Below are 23,697 nucleotides of genomic sequence, written 5' to 3'. Positions count from 1 at the left end.
CACTGCTAAGGTCTGTAGCACAATGTGAGTCAGTAAGATAATACATTTATTTGAAGAGCATATAATTGGTTTTATCTATTTGCTCTAGAGCAGAATTAATCTTAGACCCCCATTCACTCTCGATTAACATATTACCTTCTAAAATATTGTCTTAACTAGGTCCATCTCAAAGATTGTATTATATTTAAAAGACCAAGAACTAGTAGAAAATCAAGACCCACTATGATAAATGGTCACTGTAAAATCTCGTTATTTTTTTGACCAAACATCTTTTCTAAAAGATTACATTGCTTGATATGACAGGCAAACCTCTTTAATTATTCCGGTGTATAGAGTTTAGCACATACTGAAATGATAAAGCAAAAGCATATTTTATGTTGTATAACCTTAGGCCTCTAAATTCCACAAAGCTCAAAAAACAAAACATCACCAGCACCATGGATTCTTGCCCCGTGATCACCCCCAGTCAATGCTCCATCTCCCACCCCAAATTTCACCAAAATATCCTGACTTCCAACACCACAGGTGAGATTTGTCTGTGTTTGAAGTTTATATAAATAGAATGAAAAAATATGCAGTTTTGCGTTGCTGGCTTCTTGCATTCAATATCATGAGACTCCTCTGTGGTGCTTTGTGTAGCTGAAACTCAGTTATTTCCACTGCTGTATTGTCTTCTCTTGGATGAGTGTTCCACCATCTAGCGATCCATTCTACAGTTGGTAGACCTTTGAGCTGTTTCCATGTTACCCAACTCAGGTCTGGCTACTTGCTGCACGACGGGCCGATAAGTCAAGTGGCAAGGTGTCGAGGTAAGGACAGCTGGCTAACCGAGATGATGAGGGACTAGTGTCCTTAAAACACATCTTAACACCTCGGTGCGGGCAAAGGGCTTTTAAAGGCATCGAGAAGGGTGGGGCTGCAGGGCAGCTCATGTGCAATTCTCAGATTGGCTGGCATCAAGGTGAAGTTTCGAGCATCACCCATCTTCTGGTTTCAACCCGTCTGGGGTCTACATGCTTGTGGCCAGCAGTTTTCAATTGCTGTGGGTCTGTTTCCTGTAAAAATAAGTTAGGAATGTGTGTCAGATCTTTATCTGTATCTTTCGGGGAACTGGGCGTTCAGAGACCCTGCTGTGTGGCTAGTTTATGATCTAAAGTGTTACCAGTTTCCTAGTCAAACAGATATTCTTCGTTTCTACATCTTCACATTTCCTAATCATTAACTCTTGAGCCAGCCTTTTGAGACTCAGGGGAGGCCTGGGAGACTAAAGCAAAAGCCTTTTACTTCAAAGGACAGAGACACGGGCTTGTATGTGGTTTCACCCTGGCTGGCATTGTTATAATGACGGCTACTGTGGACATTCCTGTTCCATGTGCTTGGACAGAAGCATATCCACTACAGTGTGTTAATGTTTAGCCACTTTGGTCCAAAATCTTAACTGTAGATTGGCATCTCCCTGGTGCCTGGGTGCCAGTTCCACAGGGAATTCTGACCTGAGCTGGGACTAAGAACCAATGAGCTAGATGTTGAAACCCCCAGACAAAAGGAGGAGAGGAATCCAGTTCAGTGGATTTTGAATGAATTGTTTCCAGAAAGAGGACTATAAAATCCAATGTAAAAAATAAGCTGTGTCCATTTTGACTTTGTCTTTCCTTTTTTTCCCCTTCGAGTTCCTAAACCAAAAGACTACACGGACTGGGTTTATGATACTGTAAGTGGCCTCCAAATTATTTCACAAATTCCCCAGATTCTCAAAGCAAAGTTATTTTGGACATGTTTTAAAGACACCTGTGTCATCAGACTTAGAGATCAGACTTGTGGTTGCCAACGGGGCAGGGGAGAGAGAGTGATGGATTGGGAGTTTGGGGATGGTAGATGCAAACTCTTACATTTAGAATGGATAAACAACAAGGTCCTACTGTATAGCACAGGGAACTATATCCAGTCTCCTGAGATAAACCATAATGGAAAAGAATATCAAAAAAAGAATGTATATATGTGTAAAACTGAGTCACTTTGCTGTACAGCAGAGACTGGCACAACACTGTAAATCAACTCTACTTCAATTAAAAAAAAATGTGTCATGATTTGGCATACTCTGGGTGGGGGATTAGGCTTTCAAAACTTTAGACAGACACTAGTTAGCTGTCCCAGCTCCATAAGCAGGGAGACTTCAAAAAGGCAAGAGTTAATTTTCTGTGGTCCCGGTCAGCCTGGAATTAAATGAAATATGCTTAATAATCATTGTTGCAACCGAGAGTTTGGTTGGCACTGTTTAATTTCCTGGTTTCTTGAAACTGCTTTTTGGACCCACGCCCAGGAGCTGTCTTGATGAATGTATTTCAGAGAAGGAATAAAAACAGAAATGAATAATGTGGCTCTAGAAAATACAGCAACAGAAAGCACTGAACTATCACAAATCTCTAAAAATATGTTCCTCTTCGGGATCAGTCTCCAATATGCATTGGAAGATAGGAGAGAACAGAGGCCATAAACTCAATTCTTTTGTGATATGTGCAGAATGTGTTAGAAACTTAATATAATTTATGCGTTGTCAGGTAGTTCGATGCCTTCAATTTGTAGTAGGAGAGTGGTTTTAAGTTCCCACCAGACCAAGAATAACTCCTTCACCAGCCTCCCCTACTGCCTGACTTGGCATGAACTCAACCCCTTGACCAAGAAACATTATTTCAACTTTGACCTTCTGTCAAGATGCATGAAAGGTTCTGTAGGCACATAAAGACCCCATCCTTGCCTTCAAAGAACTTATCATGTTTTGGGGGTGGGGAAGGCCATCCTCATACAAAGAAAACTAAAACTTCAAGTCTAATGTGTCACCCGTGAGCTGAGTGATCAGTACAGGCCTCTCTGAAGCAGTAGACATGAACTGAATCTTAAAGGAGAGTCGGGCTTCTCGTGGGCAGGCAGGAAGGAGGAGGGCACTTCAGATAAGAGCAAAGGTGCAACAAGAGACAGGGGCAGATGTTCAGAGAACAATGAGGGCAATCCTGTTGGAATCTGAGACTCTTCGAAAGCAGTGGTTATTAAAGTTTTGCGATTGGGACTGAGGCAGAGCAGAAGACGATGCGTATTTATAATCTACCAATTCCCTATCTCTGTGTTAGAAGATGCCAAAAAAATTGGGGATGATCAAGTAGACAAGATGGTGACAACCCAGCAATTTGATAGAAACAAAACAATCAAGAGCAAAAATCCTGAGCAAAATTCTCTACATATATGAGTTAATCCCCAAAATAGCAGCAATTGAAATCCACGAACGACGTAAGACCACTCTCACGATGCTCTGCTCAGGGCATTCTTCCCAGCTGCTCAAGCAGGAAACCTCATCTTCCATCCTTCCCTCATCAACCTCTTCCCTATGATCCATCCAGCAGCCCATCTCTCACCACCTTCCAACTGGTGTCCCAGATTTATTTCTTAACTTCTGTGCCCCCCTCATTCTTCCCACCCCAATCCCAATCCATTCTTTACACAAGCAGCTAGCATGTCACCTAAAAATTCTCAATCTGAGCAGATAACCCCCCCTCTTAAAACACACCTATGGTCTCCACTGTACCCAGGATAAAATATAGAATCTGTAACATGCCCACAAGACCCTGGAGGGACCTGCCCTGTCCCCTCTCTAATGCCATCTTTCCTTCTGTGCCCCTTCGGTAGGTGATTGAGACCTGCTCTCTCCTGGTTCCTCAAACTAGATCTGCTTTTTCCAGACTCCTCCTAGAATGTACTAGACATCCATTCTTTTCCAGGCTAGCTACTATAGGTCAAAGTTTAAAGGTCATGTCTCCACAGGGGCCTGCTTCAACCAATCCCGCAATCTAAATTTTGTCCCCCAAGTTATTCACTCTCATAGCCTTTAGTCTTTTATTTCATGGCACTTACTTAGCACAGTTTGTATTTATACGTGTAACTTTTGTGTTTAAGGGCTTGAAGCATCATGAAAATATGGACCACATATGTGTGATTCATCACTGTGTACCTGAGCCTAGCAGCCTGACACCTAAGGTTTGCCATAAATATATCTACAGTGCCTGAAATGGAGGGAATTCCAACTACCTCTGTGTGCTAGATTCAAGTCCTCAATAATCTCTACCACCAAATTTAGTAACTCATTTGATTAATTACTTATAAGTAGTCTTTATTCATGTATAAAGAAAGGAAGGGTCACATCTCTCAAGCATAGAAGAAAAATATTGCATTTTTGATAGCTTAAGCCTTGTATGGATGCCATTTTGACCAACAAAAGGTCCCGCCCCTGAGATGCAGTTCATTTAGAAGTAGTGGGGATTATGGAAAGGAAATCATAATAGTAATACAATGTTTACTGAGTGTGATGTGCCAGGCTTTCTGCTACACTTTTTACAGGCATCATCTGTAATTTACAACTATCCTGAACATAGATAGGCATTATAGCTTCCATTTACAAATTAGAAAAGTAAAAGATTGTTTTCCATAATCACAGAACTAGTTGGTAGGAGGGATTGATGGAGCCAGGTCTTCAAAAGATCTACAATTTACACAATGTAATCTCTGTGAAATTAGCAGAACATTGTGGAATTTCCACCTCTATTGATATTTTCCATATTGGTTGACAGGACATTTACCAATATTCATCTTATTTTTCCAAAGAACCATACATGCATTTTGAATAATAAAGACTACCATTCAGAAATAAACATTTTCTCATCCTAAAATTTTGGTTGGAGAGACTTTAGGATTAAAAGAAACTAAAATCAAATTTAGATAAGATTATAAATAGTGTGTGCCTGGCCCAAATGATAACAAGTGGCTTTTGACCCACATACTTGGGAAATGTAAGTGACTCCCCGATATAGGTCGGTGAATCCGTAGGCTGGTTGAGCAAATACTTAAGTATTTGTAAGAGCAATAATGGCTCCCGTGGAAATCTCCACTGCACTTGCATGTACTAAAACCGTAAATATTCTAGGTGATGGAGCACTGTCAGGGAGCAAAATTCCAAGCTGACCTGGCATGAAGCAGGAGACTACTTGAGAGCTTTGAAACTTCTTCAAACTTGGACATTCTAAGTATCCTGAAAGGAAGACGTTGTGAAAAAACTAGACCTGCCAGGTAATCCTGACTTGGGGTATACAGTTAAATTCCTTTCTTTATGGGCCTTAAACCAAAGTTTTAAACACCACAGACTATTTCAGAGAGAAATGCCACATCCCTGTTAGAGGGAAACATCTTCCTATAAGAGTTAGGAGAAAGAGAACTACTATGTACAGGAGTTCTCTATATTTTATTTATTCCATATAACTCCTTGAAGTTGGAATTATTTCTCACTTACAAATGAGGAAACTGTGGTCCAGAGAGGTTAACTAATTAACCCATAATCACACACCTGTGATGGGGCTGGGATCTGAACCTACACTTTGGCTTCAGATACCTCTTTCACTAGTAGTCTACTGTTTGGTGTGGATAAAGGAAGATTGATGGATTTCTCATCTAATGAAGAAAACTACAGAATCACAGGACCCTGAGGTTGAAAGACATGTGATTTCAGCACCATGTCCTCTTACCTTTACATCTCTTACCGTGCCCACTATGCCATAGGTGCTCAGTGTGTTTGGAGGATGATGGACGGATGGAAGGATGGATGAATGGATGGATGAATTCCCTTATTCCTGGGCCATTCAGAGTGACTGTCTTTTCCATATTAAGAGACTGTTTCTCAGAGGACAGGTGACAGTAGCCAATTGTTCAATATTGTGTCTCCTCCTCTGGGTGAGCTCCAGCAGGTAAAATGGAAAAAGGTTAGTTAACAATTTGCCACTAATTTTTTAGCCACTTTTCTTGGAAGGTAAATACATGTGTAGGCTATTGTAGCTGTTTTGGTCCTGTGAAGATAAGGAACAGCTCACAACCTCAATTTAAGGAGGTGAAATACATCTTATTGGTAGCTGCTTCAGTCCTGTGAATGCAGGGAGTACTGTATCTCTTGAAAGTGTTTCACCTCCCTTTCTGGCCTCATCCTTTTTTTGCCAGTATTTGTTTCCCTAGTCTTGGCATTGTCTAACACAGAGTGGGCACAAGGGTTAGGGGAAAGGAACAGGAAATGAGGCCTTCATTAGATAAACTCCGTCTTCATATTCCTCTCAGGAGACTTTCTTTCCTTGCTTGGTACTTGTGTCTGATCTCTGTAGACTTTAGATTTTTCTCTCTTGGCCAAGGAGAGTCTTATTTCACAATCTCTGCCTGGAGTGAGTAGTAGATTCTACTCAGGAAGTGCCTGAGAACAGCAATAAATCTTATCTGAGTCTTTTTTTCTTAAGAAGTTCCAAGTCATCCATCTGAGATGGCGTACACAGTAATTATTCTTAGTTGCCAAATGGAAACTGATATTTGCAACCAATGCTATGAGTTCATCAAATAACAAAGTCTGTGGGTCAAGTGACATGAGAACTAAGCACAGCACTCTACACAGCTTCTGAGCAGGAGGAGCACGTGGCCATGGCCAGCCGGGCTCTGGAGGAGGGCGGGGTGGTCAGGAATCCTTTCACCATCAAATTCAGGCGAGGAACGTGTTGAGAAGAGGCATTCCCTATTTCGGGGCTGCCTGTGCCTTAAGGAATACAGGTGTGAGACACTCTCTGAAAAGCTAAATCACTTGTCCAACTCAGGGTGAGGGTAGAGGATGGAAGTTCTGAAAACTGAGGGAAATTCACCTCAGAAAGTGGGAAATATAATTAAAATTTTAAATTTAAAATAATTAAAGTAGAAAATTACAATCAAATTGTTTGGGGAGAGTGTGTGTGTGTGTGTGTGTGTGTGTGTGTATGTGTGTGACTCTAAATCCCCGTTAATAATAAATACTCTTCAGAGCACCAAATACAATCTTCGTAACCTTAAAGGCAGAAGGGGGCCATCTCCCAGCTTATTCCAAACAGCCAATTATCAGATAAATCTTTTTGCTAGGTCATTACCTTGAAAAAAGGTTAATGACTGATACAGAAATGACATTGGGCCCTGTAGTAGGATGAACAGTAGCCCCCAAAAGATATATCCAAGTCCTAACCCCCTATATTATAATAGGGAAGAACAAATCTGACTCCATATTGGATCTGTTTCTTTTACTTTAGCCTTTGTATTCTATTTCTTTTGCTACAAGTTAAGAATTTTGCCTATAGCCTAAAATATACAGGATAGCCTGTTCTCAAGGCTCTGACCTTAAAGGATAACACTTTTCCATCCATATAGAGATACAAAGCTCCAGAACAGAGAATAACATTTGTCTTGTTGGAGGTTTACAAGAACATTGTGACCTGACCTATGTGGACAGCTGCAAGAACAAAGGGTTCCAACACCAAGAAGTGTGCAACAACCAACCACGCCCCGTCCCCTTTTAGTATAAAAGAAGCCTGAATTCTAACTCGGGTAAGATGGTTCTTTGGGACACGAGTCCACCATCTTCTCAGTCTGTTGGCTTTCCGAATAAAGTCGCTATTCCTTGCCCTGACAGCTCATCTCTCGATGTACTGGCGTATCACGTGGCAAGCAGTATGAGCTTGGACTTTGTAACAAAACTTACGAATATGACATTACTTGGAAATAGAGTCTTACAGATGTAGTTAAGGATCTTGAAATGAGGTCATCCTGGATTTTGGGTGGCCCCCAATCCAATGACTGATGTCCTTATAGGAGAAAGGAGGGGGAGACTTCACATAGGGACACTGAGAAGCAGAACACATGGAGACAGAGGTAGATACCGGAGTCACGCTGCCCCAAGCCAAGGGATGCCAAGGGTTGCCAGCGGCCACCAGAACCTAGAAGCATGGAACAGATACTTCCTCAGAGCCTCCAGAAAGAACTAAACCTGCTGACACTGTGATTTCAACTGAAGGCCTCTAGAATTGTAAAAGAATCAATGTCTGTTGTTTTAAGCCACCTCGTTTGTGGTCATTTGTGGCAGCAGCCCTTGGAAACAAATACAGGCCCCAAGCCTCAGGTCTGAGCATAAAAGTGAACAGAAATGACTTACAGGAAGTATCACTTTGAGCTACTGCAAGAATTTGTTTTGCCAGGATTTATACAACACATACAATTGAGTAATTTCTATATTAGACAAAAGACTAGGTTAACATTCTAGCAATCTGCCTGAAATCTCTATGACAATAAAGGGAGAGGCCAGAGGGAAGACCTACATGTGTACCCTTGGTTGAATTCAGGATGCCTGAGTAGGCCCACCAGGGTCTTATTTGCAGGAAAACCCCATGAGCCTCATGGGGACAGTGGTTGGATCCTGTGGGGTTGGTAGCCTTCCTGCAGGGCTAAGGCTCTATGTGGGTAGAGACCAGGGGCTCCTTCCTCTCCAGGACAACATCCAGGCTGGGGAGGGGATGTGCAGCTGGGGAGGTGGAGGGAGTGATGGAAACAGGCTTAGCCTGCAAATGGGGACAAGGTTGGAGGGATGCCCAGTTTTGTACCTTCCGCCTTATTTTTTGGCCCTTCCCTCTGTGTCAGGTAGTTAGAGAGGGGGCAGCAATGGACTGACCACGTCAAATGATTGGTTCAGGGCACTGGTGGAAAAGAGGCTTCGAGTTCAAGGCTCAGTTTGGACTCATGGGCAGTGGGAGGCGGGTGGTTGTCCCCACTGGGCTTGATGGGTGTTGGAAAAAGCACGGGCAAGAACGATGGTATAAGCCACATCAGAAAACCCCATGGACCCCTCAACTACAGGGATAATTTGAGGGCTGAGGTTGTGGCTGCTTTAGCTAACAGAAGCAGGAGCAAAAGGCCACTGCTAAACCGCAGTGAGATCCCACCTCACACCCACTGGATGGTTACTGTCATTTAAAAAAACAAAAACAAAACAGAAAATAAGTATTGGTGAGGATGTGGAGAAACTGAAACCCTTGTGTACCGTGTGAGACGTAATAATATGGTGCAGCCGCTGTGGAAAACAGTATGGTGGTTCCACAAAAACTTAAAAGTAGAATTACCATATGATCCAGCAATAATACATCTGGGTATACATCCAAAAGAACTGAAAGCAAGGTGTTGAAGAGATACTGTTCAAGCAGCATTATTCATAGCAGCATTATTCATAATGGCCAAAAAGTGGAAGCAACCCAAGTGTCCATCGATGGATGAATGGGTAAACAAAATGTGGTATACAGTACAATGGAATATTATTCAGCCATAAAAGGAAGGAAATTCTGACATACGCTATAACATGAATGACCCTTGAGGTTATTATACTAAATGAAATAAGCTTGTCATAAAAAGACAAATGCTATATATTCCCGCTTATATGAGACCCCTAAAGCATCAAATTCAGAGAGACAGAAAGTAAAATGATGTCTGCCAGGTCTTGGGGGGGAGGGGAATGAGGAATTTTTATTTAATGGGTATAGAGTTTCATTTTTGCAAGACGCAAAGAGTTCTGGAGATGGATGGTGGTAATATTTACACAACAATGTAAGCATGCTTAATATATTAACGGTGTATATACCACTGCATATGCAATGTGTATATATACTGTGTATGTGTATATACGTACACACTACAGTGGTATATATGTTGTATAACAATATTCTATACCACTGAACTGGTATATACCCACTGAACTGTACATTTTTAAATGGTTAAAATGGTAAATTTTATGTTGTTTTATTTGACCACAACTAAAGCAGACGGCGTTACTTCATTCCAATATGCTACCCTGAACACCTGCACACAAATTCCACACCGCTATACCCCCATCCACACACTGCAGGCTGAGGAGACCTGCAGAAACACAGTTCCCTCTCCCTGCTGCTGAGCTAAGCGGAAGATGTCTGCTCCTGTAGTACTGAGTCTATACAATCAACGGTGTTTAGTGTGTAATGGGTATCATAAGTCATCTGGCTGGTCAGATAAAGAATCTGGAAGTCAACCTGCCTCCCCGTCTCCTCTGTATCCATCGCCCACTGGCCAGGTCTTGTTTATCCCGCCTCCCTGATACAGTCTAGATCTAGCCCTTGCTCTCTAGTCACTGTAGTTCAACCCTTCTGCCTGGGCTTGGCAGCACCCTCATTACTTGTCTCCCTGCCTCCAGTCTCACTCCTCCTCCTAGACTCCTCCCCACCAGGACTGCCAGAGGGATCCTGCAAAAAGCAAGTCTGTTCATGTCCCATGTCTTAGAACCCTCCAACTGTTGGCCAATGGTTCTAGGATATGGCCCCTGTTGAAAGGGAGCCTTATCCTTGGGTCCAGCTTGACTCTCTAGCCTCACCTCCTACCTTCTGCCAACCCCAAATCCTGCTGTGTCTCCCGAATGTCACCCTCCAGCAAAATGAATGATCATCTGCTAAACATGCTGTCTCAGGTCTATGCTTTTTCACCCGCTTTCCCTGGGTCTGGAAATGCCCTCTTTGTTTGTCGACCTCACAAACCCTATTTGGCTTTCCAAACTCAGCTACGACCAAAAGCCTCTCTTATCTCAACATCACCCCAACCTGACCCTGAATAAATCCTACCTCTCCTCCCTGTCTCCTACTCCTTTAATTTAAACATAAATCTATGTTGGTACATATCGCAAGGCGTGAGAACTCTTCCCTTTTTTACATGCCTCACTTCTCTACTGAACTGCAGTTTCTTAAGAGTAACGCTGCATACTTAGTATGTGATGAACGCTGGCTACATGAAATCTGTTAAAGAATTCGGCTCACTCAAGTGGTCATACTGATAAGATTTTGACAATAATTCTAAAATGTGATCATAATTTTATTAAAATTAAAGTGATCATAAATATGATCATTTTATTAAAATTAAGTCACCGTAACTAGAAAATCTCTGTCAGTCAAGGAATTTTCTCATTTTCAAGGAACTCCAGACCTATTTAGTCTTGTTTCTCAAACAATTATACCAGAATATCAGGGTTTGGGGCTTGGGCATCAGCATTTTTTGAAGGTCTCTAACTGGAGAAAAGGACTTCAAAACCATTGGCTGCCAAGTTTTGCTCTGATCTCACCTATTTACCTGAGTGGGCAGTGACTTCCTGTATCCATCCCAGGTGGATAAATGTCTCATTTTTATTTTTTCAAGAGTCTCTGGGGACACAATTCTAGAATCTCCTTTGCCTTTTAAAATAGTGTTCCTCTTTAAAATAAATAAAATCAAGTGTTAAAAGAAACTTGTAGCTATCACCATTTATTTTTCAAATAAAAGATCGTTGTTATAATTTTTAAATGGTGTTGAAGTCTTTTTCTGGGCATCTGATCTTTTATCCCCTGTTTGGCCTGATGTTCTCATAATTTGCTATGTCTTTGAAAAAAGAGTTCCAGCATTACTGTTTCCTAAGAAGTCTGGGGTCATGACAGAATGAGCTGGCCAGCAGAGAGTTTATTTTTAACCCAGAGTCTGATCCAAACTCGATAGTGAGTGGTAATGTCCAACTTCTTTTTCCTACCCTGACATTTTTCTGTGCTCCTGGGTAAATAGTCCTTTTTGGGGATCATCCCACCTATGAAGTGTCTGCTTGGCTACATATATTTCTTAGCTCTCCAGGCCAAAGTGAGCCTTTAACACCCCTCAGTACAAAATGTTGAGAGGTCCTTTCAACATGCTGGTGTTTTGTAAAGTGAACAAGGGCATCTGTGGGAGGTCATCTGGAAGGAACATGATTATGAAGATCACTTGGGAGTGTTTTGAATCTGAAAAACTGCATGTCCATCCTAAGTTCAGTCATTAATTTAAGAAAACACCACCTCTTCTATAAACTTAAATCATTTTTATTTAAAATTTCAGGCCTAAACAGAATCTGCCTGCCTTTTTAAATCATCTCCTAAAGAAATCTAAAATCTGATACAAATGAACGTATCTATGAAACAGAAAACTGACTCACGGACATAGAAAACAGACAGGTGGTTGCCAAGGGGGAGGGAGTTGGGGGAGGATGGAGTGGGAGGCTGGGGTTAGCAGATGTGAGCTTTCATATATAAAATGGATAAACAACAAGGTCCTACTGTATAGCACAGAGAACTATATTCAATATCCTATGATAAAGCATAATGGAAATGAATATTAAAAAAAGAATGTATGTATATATGTATAACTGAATCACTTGGCTGTACAGCAGAAATTAACACAACATTGTAAATCAACTATACTTCAATTTAAAAAAAATTTTTTTAAATCATCTCCCAAATTAGAACACATGCCTATTTAACAGGGCAGAAGCACAAAAGCTTTCTTTGACTTCTCATTTGCCCCAGATGCACACTCACTAGTTCTTGCATGATTTTTCTTCAGTCCTTTCCTCCATTTCTCCACTGTTACTTCTTCATCCACAGCCAGGACTCACTCAATCTATAGGAACCAGCTGAACGAGCTCTCTTTCCGCTGCTGCTATAACAAATGACCACAAACTTTGTGCTTTAAAACAATACAAATGTATTCTCTTACAGTTCTGGGGGTCAGAAGTCCGAAAGGACTCTTAGGAGGCTAAAATCAAGGTGTCAGAAGGGCTGTGTTCTTTCTGGAAGCTCCAGAAAGAATCAATTTCCTTTCCTCTTCCAGCTTCCAGAGGCTGCTGCTGGCATTCCTTGGCTCATTGCCCCTTGCTCCATCTCCAGAGCTCATCATTCCAACTTCTGCTTCTGTCATTCCATCTCCTTTTGCCTTTGACTCTCCTGCCTCCCTCTTATAAGGACCCTTGTGATTGCACTGCATATCTCCAGAGATTATCCAGGATAATCACTCCATCTCAAAATCCTTAACTCAATTATGTCAGCAAAGTCCTTTTTGTTTTTTGGCATGTAAAGCAACATATACACATATTTCGGGGATTAGGATGTGAACACTTTCGCTGGGGCCAGAGGAGGAGAGGGGACATTCTGCCTATCACATGTCCTGAAGCTTTCTGGCCAAGCACCATTTCGATCACTTCCTCCTTTCAGTGCTAAAATGTATTCAGTTGAATTGTGTCCCCCTCACTACCACCACCAAATCCATGTCCTTGGAACCTCAGAAGGTCACCTGTTTTGGAAATAGGATCTTTGCAGATGCGATTTTAAATTAAGATGAGGTCATACTGGATAGGGTGAGTCCTAAATCCAGTATGACTAGTACCCTTATAAAAAGGAAAGATTTGGACACAGAACCTTTGTATCTGTTTGTACCACAGAACTTTATACCAAAAGAGTGAATTTTTCTGTATGTAAATTTAAAAAGTGAGTCATAAAAAAATACAATGTGGCCTTTTATTGTCAGATCTAACATGTAAAGAACTTGGAAGTCATCACTCCTATCCTCACAACAAGATAAAAACTGAACAGACTGAAAATCAGTGACTTTTCTTAGATCCATCAGAAAATTGAGATCACATAATAACCTGTAACACCAAAAGGCAACAGATAGAAATTCAGATCTACATAAAGAAAGGAAAAGTACTGGAGAAGGAATAAATGAAGGTAAAATAAAGTCTTGTATTTTTCTTAGTCTTAATTGATCCAATAGGTAAATATTTGTTCAAAATAAGAACCACATTCTGAGCCATAAAACACATCTTTACAAATTTAAAACAATAGAAATCATACTATGGTCTTAGGCCACACTGGAATTAAACTAGAAATCAGTAACAGAAAGACAGCTAGAAAAATCCCCAAATATTTGGAGATTAAACATCATACTTCTAAATAACACATGAGTCATAGAAGAAGTCTCGAGGGAAATTTAAAAGTATTTAACTAAATGAAACTGAAAATACAACCTATCAAAATGTGTGGGATTCAGTGAAAGCATTGCTTAGAATGAAACTTATAGCACTGAATGCATACACTCGAAAAGATCTAAAATTAGTAGCCTAAATTTTCACCTTAGGAAACTAGAGAAAAAGTATAAATGAACACTAAAGCAAGCAGAAGAAAAGAAATAAAAGTTAGAGCAGAGATCAATGAAATTAAAAAATAAAAATAAAAAGGAAATCAATACAGAAGCCAAAAGCTGGTTCTTTGAAAAGATCAATAAAATTGTTAAACTTATAGCCAGGCTATATAAAAAAAAAAAAAACAAAGGCACAAACTGCTAATATCAGAAATGAAAGGATCCCATATCTGGAATCTAAAAAAACAGTACTGATGAACCTAGCGGCAGGGCAGGAATAAAGAGGCAGACACAGAAAAAGGACTTGAGGACACGAAGGGGAAGGGGAAGCTGGGACGAAGTGAGAGTGTAGCATTGACATATATACACTACCAAATGTAAAACAGATAGCTGGTAGGAAGCTGCTGCAGAGCACGGGGAGATCAGCTCGATGCTTTGTGACCACCTAGAGGGGTGGGACAGGGAGGATGGAAGAGAGGTTCAAGAGGGAGGGGATATATGTATACTTACAGCTGATTGACTTTGTTGTACAACAGAAACTAACACAACATTGTAAAGCAATTATACTCCAATAAAGACACATTAAAAAAAAAAATCTGAACCACAAAAAAAAAAAAAAAGGATCTCTACTGATTCCATGAACATCAACAGAATAATAGCAGAATGTTATGAACAACTCTATATCCAAAACTTTGATAACTTAAATGAAATGGACCAATTCTTTAAGAGACACTCCCTACTAAAACTTACACAAGGAGAAATAGATTATCTGGATAAGCCTATACTTATTACATAAATTTAATCAAGAATTAATAACCTTCCAAAAAAGAAAGCATCAGGCCTAGATGGTTTCACTGGTGAATTCTACCAAACGTTTAAAGGAAAAATGATGCTAATTGTCTACAATCTCTTCCTGAAAATAAAGCTAAGGGAATACTTCCTAACTCATTCTATGAGGCCAGCATTAATAAAACCAGCTAAGAACAAAATGAGATAAAGACATTATAAGAAAGGAGAGCTACAGACTAGTATCTTTCATTTATATAGACACAAAAATCCTTAATAAAAGGTTAGCAAATCCATCCAACAATATATAAAAAAATTATATACCATGACTAAGTGGGGTTTATTACAGGTATGCAAGACTGCTTCAAGATTTAAAAATCAATTAATGTAATCCATCACACCTAAGGGCTAAAGAAGAAAAATCATATGATCTTAACAACAGATGCAAAAAAAAAAAAGCATTTGGCAAAATCCAACACCCATTCATAAAAAAAAATCATTCAGTTGAGACTTAATCAACTTGATAAAGAACTTCTATAAAACAAAACAAAAACCCTACAACTAGCATCATATGTAATGGTGGAAAACTGGATGCTTTCTGAAATCATTCCGTAGCTTATTATGAAGAAGCCAGGTAGGTAGAAGACATCCAGGGAAGATCACCTTCCCTATAGTATCTTCATGGGCTTACTTACAAAACAGAAGACCTGCTGGTTTTACCTTTTTATATTTCATCACTTCTTAGAGCAGGATCAAGGGCCCCTCAAATAAATTATTCCCTTCCCTTATTCCTCTAGCCATTTCTTTGGACCCTCCAAGCAGTAATCCCTTCTTACACGATCTTTTGACCTACCTGTGGTATTACACACTGTTGGGCTGCACTTCGCAGTCCTACAAGCCTTGTAGTTGCCCAGCCATGAGACGGAAGAAAGAGCCCAGAGACAGCAACAGAGACAGAGACAGCAGTGGTTTAATGGACAGGGAACCTTACAAGTCCGAAGCAAAGCCCTGGAGCAACATGCCACCGTGTACGGCAGACGGTGGGCAAGACTCGGCAGCCACCCTTGCTATTCAGGGGGGAAGGAGGCTACCATTTATAGGGGGAATTGACATCAGGTTGGCTCATCAGTTACCGGGGAAACCAGCGGCTGGGGCGGGGGGCAAGCATGTAGGTAGTTACTGATTAAGCCCTATGATTAAGAGGATTGGATAGTCATGTGAGTAGGGTGTAAGTGAAGTAGGGACTGGCTGAGCAGGGGATGTACAGGGAGCAAGAGAACAGCCATCTTGAGTGGCCTGACCATACACACACCCACTCCTCCCAAACCTTCAGCCTTCGAAGTCCACACCTTCCAAGCTACCCTCCTTAATAATTTCCCCAGTTAACTTATATTCATTCCCAAGATACAATCAGATTCTGCACTTTCCCTAGACGAAAACATCATCAGCCTGATTTTGAGTAAAAACAACTCATAAATAGGACGTCTGTTCCTCCTTCCCTAACCCTGCCTCACACAGTGCAGCATTTTTAGAGCCTGTATTAACTGATGAAGATGACGACATAGCAGCACAGTGAGAACAATTCTGTTCTGTTGAAGCTTTTCTGGTTCTGCCCTGACACTCACTGCTGACCGACTACCAGCTTGTGATCCCATCTTTAACTGGGAGCAAGAAAGTACAACCAGTCAACTGTTCAGAATATAAAAATCTCTACCACGGAACGGTACCTCACATGGTCAGGGGGAAGTCATGTGCCACCTCGCAGTTTACTCAGAGCTACTTGGAGTTAATAATGTATTACTCATAGCCAAAATATTACCTGCAAATGGCATCTCTGTCTTTATAGTCTGTTGCGTTTTCTCCCTTTTTTATATTCTGTTGCTTTTTAAAAATGCAAATCCAGAGTAGTGTAATGGATGATGCTACAAATCTTCGGTTTTTAGTCATTTGTTTAGATGTGAGTTTCAAAACCATGGCTGTCTAGACAGTGAAAACTGGCTAAGCGCAGGGAGTTTCCAATTTCCATAAATGTGAATTGATGGAAAGGTCAGCTGAGGAAGCCATCCTGAAAGCATGATGTTGCTGGAACCCCAAGGAGAGGAAGAGTCAGTATGAAGAAGTTAGCTTTAGATGGTTCATATAGAGGAGCTTCTTAAATATACCTCCGATATACATTCCACATAATAACAAATAAATGACAGGAGAAGTAAAACAGAACCACAGCAATGACGGCAATCTGTGTAGTAAAGAAGACACTGCAGAGATAATGGATGGTTGTAAAAGTTGCACACTTTATGGCTCTTGGGGTTGCCATACATTGTGGTCCATAACAATCATACCTCCTAGAGTTGTGCAGTGCGCAACTTCTGCAACCATAAGCAACAAGCCTGAAAACATTCTGATGCTAGTAAATATATAATAGCAAATGCATGCCACAAAGAGCACAGATTTTATGTCTGAAGTTAAAAGCTTTAATTGGGTTTATTTAATAGCGGACTTCAGTAAACTGAACTTCATCAAAACTAAAACGTTTGTTGCGTCAAAGACACTAAGAGAACAAAAAGACAAGCTACAGACTGGGAGAAAATGTTTGCAAATCATATACACAGCAAAGGTCTCACACCCAGCATATCACACATTTAAGTACGTGATAAGATGCTCAACATCATTAGGCTTTAGGGAAATGCAAATTAAAACCACAATGAGGTACTGCTACACACCCATTAAAATGATTTTTTAAAAGACAATACCAAATACTTGAAAGGAGGCAGAGCAATTGCAATGCTCACGCATCACTAGTAAAAATGCGAAATGGTACATCCACCTTGGAAAATAGTTTGGCAGTTTCTTATAAAGCTCAACAGACACTTGTCATATGACCCGTTAATCCTACACCTACGTGTTTTTTCTAGAGACGTGAAACTTATATTCATATAAAAACCTGTACATAAATGTATATAGTAGTTCTATTCATAATTGACAAAAACTGGGAACAACACAAATATTCTTTAGGAGGTGAATGATTAAACAAACTCTGCTATATCTATATAATGGAATACTACTTGGAAAAAACAAGAATGAACTATTGATATGTGAATAACATGGATATATCTCAAACGCATTATACTAAATGAAGGAAATCTGCCTCGAAAATTTAAATACAACAAGGTTCCACTTCTCTGATATTCTAGAAAAGGCAAAGCTACGGGGATGAAGATGAGTGGTTGTCAGGGCTTAGAGGTGGGGGAGGGGTGACTAAAACATGAGGGATTTCTTGGGGGCAGGGAGATGGAACTATTCTACGTTATGATGGGGGGCGGTTTACATGAGTCTCTACATTTGTTAACACTCATAGCACTATACACCAAAAGCTGTTCTTTTTACAGTCTGTGAATTAAACAACAAAAAGCATTTTTTAAAATTTAGTTATTTATTTGTTTATTTTTGGCTGCTTTGGGTCTTTGTTGCTGTGCGCGGACTTTCTCTAGTTGCGTCACTGCAGTGCGCAGACTTATTGCGGTGGCTTCTCTTGTTGCGGAGCACAGGCTTTAGAGTGCAGGCTCAGTAGGTGGGGCGCACGGGCTTAGTTGCTCTGCAGCATGTAGGATCTTCCTGGACCAGGGCTCGAACCCGTGTCTCCTGCATTGGCAGGTGGATTCTTAACCACTGCGCCACCAGGGAAGTCCAACAAAAAGTGTTTTTAAAAAACCCCAAATCTGTTCTCATCTCTCCATCTCCTCCCCCCCACTCTAATCCCTGTCACTTTCCCCTCTCCTGGACTGTTGTAGTGACTCCTGACTAGATTTCCTCCCAATTACAATCTTTAAATATATTCTGAAAATTAATTAATTATGAAATATTTCTACTATACAAAACCTTATAAAAAAATCAGTCAGATCTAAATAGCTCTCCTCCCTTTAGACTGGGCAAGTACACCACTCCCTATGGTATCCCCAACACTGAGACCCAATGTGAAAATTAAAATAAGCCTCCAAAAGATTATGTATTTGTAGCATGTTACATATACCATCGTATAACGAAAATAAGGAAAGTTTGATTATAGTGCTGGAAAGAGTGGCATTTTTTTCTCATACCCAGTCCATTGTGCTTACTTGTGGTTCATTTCTGGGTCTCCTGCCCTAACCACTATGTACACTGCCTCTAGCAGGTGCTAACCTAATCCTAGTTGAATTGAATTTCTAGCTGTTCCAACTCAGTAGCTTCTTTGGCCTGTTGCCTCTCTCCTGTGGACCTGGAGAGAAAGTCAGTGAAAGAATTAACATGCTAGACCTGGCAAAGAGCCACAACCTCCCAGAGATAGTGCCTATTAGATAATTAATTGGCTATTTAGGAAACATGAGCCAGAAAACAGAAGAAACAATGGGATGTTGAACTTCCCAGTGGGATGCTAAAAAAAAATGCACTGGAGTTAAAAATTGGAAAAACAAATAGAACGAAAGAATTTTATCCCCAATGTCACTGCAGATGTTTCTGGATTGACCACATGAACCCGAGGAGAATGATTTCAAAACAAAAAACCAAAAAATGTTAAATATGCACTGGGTATAATTTACCATTATTTTAGGTATAATCAAAGCTGCAGAAAACTACCTTTATGTGGAAATAATTAGTATGCCATAGCTACTCAGAGGAGCCACATTTATTGCTAGTAACTGATGCTCAGGTGGTACTGATCATTCGATCACCCAAACCTAATTAAGGGTCTTAAAAAGGAGGCGGGAACCCACACAGGGAGACAGAGATGGCTAAACAGATGGGGTGGCTCAAGGGCTCAGTGAAACGGGAGGCCTTCATTGCAAAGTGAACAATTAGCCTGAAAGTTCAGGCATGAACACAAGGCCTCTGGGCGCCTGGCACGAGCGCTGGGGACTATTAGGGAGCAAGGACATGAAGTGGCACGTCCTCTGTGTCAGGCACAGTACCTGATAGACACCTCTCAATCACCCCTGTGTGCACAAGGAGGAACTGAGGCTTAAGGGGGCTTTGGAACCTGCTCAAGGTCACACACCTAAGAAAGTCCCAGAGATGGCCTTTAGACCCAGCCCACGATCTTAACCACGACATGCTATGTCTCATGTACGAAGACTCAGCTTTGGTGACGCTTTTGCCATCTCTGATAATCAGTGTCACAAGTACGAGTTTTGGCCTATGTTCAAAAATGTTCTACCTGCAACCCTCTCTCCACCCCTGACCGGAATTCACTTATTTCCAGATCTCTGGTCTCTGAGCTGGAAAAATATGAAAAACAAATTGAAAAATAAATAAATGGTTAATATATGAATATGTTATCCCTTGATCTTAGCAATATATTTACAAGCATCAGAAATTCAATATTGTAATAAAAGACATAGCTCTAATTTCACAATGGAGGCCAAACTCTTTGTTTGTTTGTTTGTTGGGGGGGGGGGTACGTGTTTTTCTTTAGTCATTCATCCTTACCCCGTAAAGAGGTGCCAGCTTTCTATGTGCCTAGGTTGGCTGGTATGTTTCCTTTAGGTTGCAATAAACAGAGTAGTGGGTATTTATTGTAAGGGTGGAAGTGGAAGTAAAAACCACAGGATTCTCAGCCACTGGACTGACTAGACTACAGAGTAAAAGAGGAACCACAGCAGAGGCAGGGCTTGCAGACTCTGCAGGGTAGTTCAGAAACTGACAAACGGGTGACGGAGTACCCATCACTCTCTCGGCAACACAACCTGCTTGATTCCTCCTTCAGAGGCCGGCTTCTCTCAGTCTCTGCTTCTACTTCATTTACCTTCACTATCACTTTTCCCCACACTGTGCTCACTCAAAACTTATGCTTGTAGAATTGCAGAGACATACAGAAAATATCCAAGGTAAAAAATGAAATGAAACCACCATTCAAGCACATCTTTCAATAATATATACATTACTATATACATACATATATGCACATACATTTTATATATATGCATATATGTATATTTTTAAATTAAAAGTTCCATTGAGCAAATAGTGCTGTAACAACTGAATGCCCACACAGAAAAAAAAAAAAAATGAACCTCAACATTCCTTCAGATCATACACAAAAATTAACTCAAAATGTATCATAGACCTACACTGAAAAACTAAAACTATAAAATTTCTACATAAAACAGAAAATCATTGTGACTTTGAGACAGGCGAAGACTTCCTAGATGGGTTACAGAAAACATAAGCCATATTCATTGGTTGTAACAAATAAATCATACGAACATTTATAAGAGGGAAAGCTGGGTGTGGGGTTTATGGGAGCTCCCGGTGCTGTTTTTGCAATTTTTTGTATAAATCTAAAACTATTCTAAACAAAAAATGTATTATAAAAAAGCATGGAACATGAAATTTAAATCAGCTAAGTTGATAAATTTAAAACTTTTGTTCTTTAAAAGACATTATTATGAAAATGAAAAGATAAGTTATAAACTGGTAAAAATATTTTCAAATCACATATCTGACAAAGGAATTGTATACAGCATATATAAAGAACTCTCAAAACTCAATAATAAGGAAACAACTAATTTTAAAAGATTTAAATAGATTTAAAAGATTTAAATTTTACTAGGGAAGATATATGGATGGCTTATAAGTACACGAAAAGATGCTTGACATTAGTCACTAGGAAAATGAGAAACCATTGCACACCTATTAGAACAGCTGAAATTTTTAAATGGGCAATACCATGAGCTTCGAGGATTCAAAGCAATTGGACTTCATTGCTGGTAGGAATGCAAGATGGTACAGACACTTTGAAAAAGACATTGGCAATTTCTTAAGCATACACTCATCATACAACCCAGTAATCCTTCTCCTAAAATGTTTACCCAAGAGAAGTAAAAACATTATGTCCTGTACACAAATCGTCCATAATCATCAGAAACCGGAAACAATCCAAATGTCTATGGACTGGTGAATGAACGAACTGTGATGCATCCATACACCGTAATGTTCCTCCATAATAAAAGGAGTGAAGCACTGATGTACACAACATAAATGAGCCTCAGACGTGAAAGCAGCAGATGCAAAAGGCAACACACTGTGTGATTCCATTTAGCTGACTTTCTGGAAAATGCAAAACTACAGTTTGCAGGGATTGGCAGTAGAGGGAGAGGACCGACTACCAAGGGGCAAGAGAAACTTCTTGGGGTAGTAGAGTCTATATCTTGATTGTGGTGGTTATCACATGACCACATACATTTGTCAAAACGAATCAACATATAGACCTGAAAAGGGAAAATCTTACTGTATGCAAATTATACCTCAAAAGACTTTGAGGTATTTGATTGACCATATAAATAAAACTGGGAATATATCTTCTATATAACTTTACATACTGCTGCTCTTTTTCGTTTAACATCAGAGCACTAAACATGCTATGAAAACATGACTTAAATGACTACATAAAATTTCACTGTGTGGGTGTATTGTAACTCAATTACCATCCCATTATTGGACATCATTTATTTCCAATTTTCTTACATATATTCTTACACAAGCATCTCTGTACACCAATTTCATCTGTCATCTCTGATTATGGCATTAGGACAAAATTCTAGATGTGAAATTACTGAGCCAAAGGGTATAAGCAGCAGTTTAAGGTTCTGGATATTTACTGCCAATTTGCTCTCCAGAAAAGGTAAACACAGCTTACATGCGCCAATCATCATAACAGTGGGTCTATAATAGAAATCTTAAATACATCTGTTTTTTCTGAACATGGAACAATCATACAGGAAAAGACTTATTCGAAGTATTTTAAGGAGGCAGCACCCTAACTCTCAGATCTAGAACACCAAGCTAAAATGTGAGAAAAAGGTCTATGGGGTAGTGAGACAATGAACAAATCTACAGAAAAGAGGATTTTCTGTGAAATTTCCAGGGGCCCTTTATGATCAAAGAACTGTTGAATAATATTTTTTCTCAAGAAGAGAGATTCGTTTTTCCATCTCTAACACAATACTTTGCATAATGAAGAACAACTAGCACAATAATGCATTAGAATCTGATTTACACTTAAATTTTCAACAGCAATAATTTATTTCAAGTAAGTTATCCCTCTTCTTTTAACCATCAGGAGTAAGAATGTTGGAATTTTCATAATCATGTTTCAATGTAACAAACCCTGTATTCCACAATAGAATCCTAGGCTCACAATATTCTTTCATGGGCTGGTCACTATAATCAAGGCATATTTTATGCAAATCGATGACTATTCTTTACAAAAGAAACAGGAAAAACCTTATTAATTTTCTGACAAGTCTCTATTCAGATGTTAGCTCTGCTATAACTAAGATAAACACATTGCTAATCTAACTAACATTTTAACTAAAAAGTGACCAAAATAGAAGAACTAAGCCTGGACACCATTAAATTCAATATCAAAATGTCTTCATGGTGAATGAATAAAATTTCTGAACCTCAGCCATATGATCCTGGAGTTCTGATCATTTCCCATCACTGACTTGAAAGATGAACAATGTCTGCCTGAATAGCTCCACCTGAAACCCTCTTTTCTGAATTATTCATGTAGGCATGAATTTTGATTGTACAGAATTCATGTAGAACTTGCATCATGAAACTTCAGAATAGAAAGAACCCTGATTTGCCCAAATCCTCACAGCGGGTTGGTAGTTGTTCTGTGAACTCAGCGTCTAAACCTTGCACTCTCCGTACTCACCCCACTCCGCCTTGCTCTCTATCCCACGTGGGCTGGCGTAACTCACTTGATTGTACATTTCAGATGTCTCCGGCCAGAATGTTCGACCTGTGAAACGAATCAAAAATCACACCAATAAAGGTTCCATTCCAAACCATCTTTAATATTCCATTACATCTTCCAGGATTCAGAGGAGACCAAAGCCAACTTCTAAAATCAAAGAAACATATTTAGAAGGAATCGCTGTAAACAATGAACATCAATTCCTAGACCCAGTGTTATTTATTATTGTTATTGTTATTATTACTTAGGACTTACTGTTTTTTAAGAAAAATGCTCTATAATTTGAAACATTTGAAAATGACTTGAATGGGAATCAGAATAAATAT

General features: G+C 39.9%; 1 long non-coding RNA gene across 1 annotated transcript in view; it reads right to left on the bottom strand.

Annotated features, from left to right (window-relative positions):
- Nucleotides 1-352: 352 nt before the first annotated feature.
- LOC137768779 (uncharacterized) overlaps nucleotides 353-23,697 on the bottom strand; it is a 39,839-nt gene continuing 16,494 nt past the window's right edge. Inside the window, exons 2-3 of the long non-coding RNA XR_011074807.1 lie at nucleotides 23,330-23,416; nucleotides 353-1,055 (exon numbers count right to left, since the gene is read on the bottom strand). This is a non-coding gene — a long non-coding RNA (uncharacterized lncRNA). The remainder of the gene's footprint in view (nucleotides 1,056-23,329; nucleotides 23,417-23,697) is intronic.

This window comes from Eschrichtius robustus, chromosome 8 (assembly GCF_028021215.1).
Source record: "Eschrichtius robustus isolate mEscRob2 chromosome 8, mEscRob2.pri, whole genome shotgun sequence".
Classification (NCBI taxonomy): Eukaryota; Metazoa; Chordata; class Mammalia; order Artiodactyla; family Eschrichtiidae; genus Eschrichtius; species Eschrichtius robustus.
This window is presented reverse-complemented; position numbering and strand designations above follow the sequence as displayed.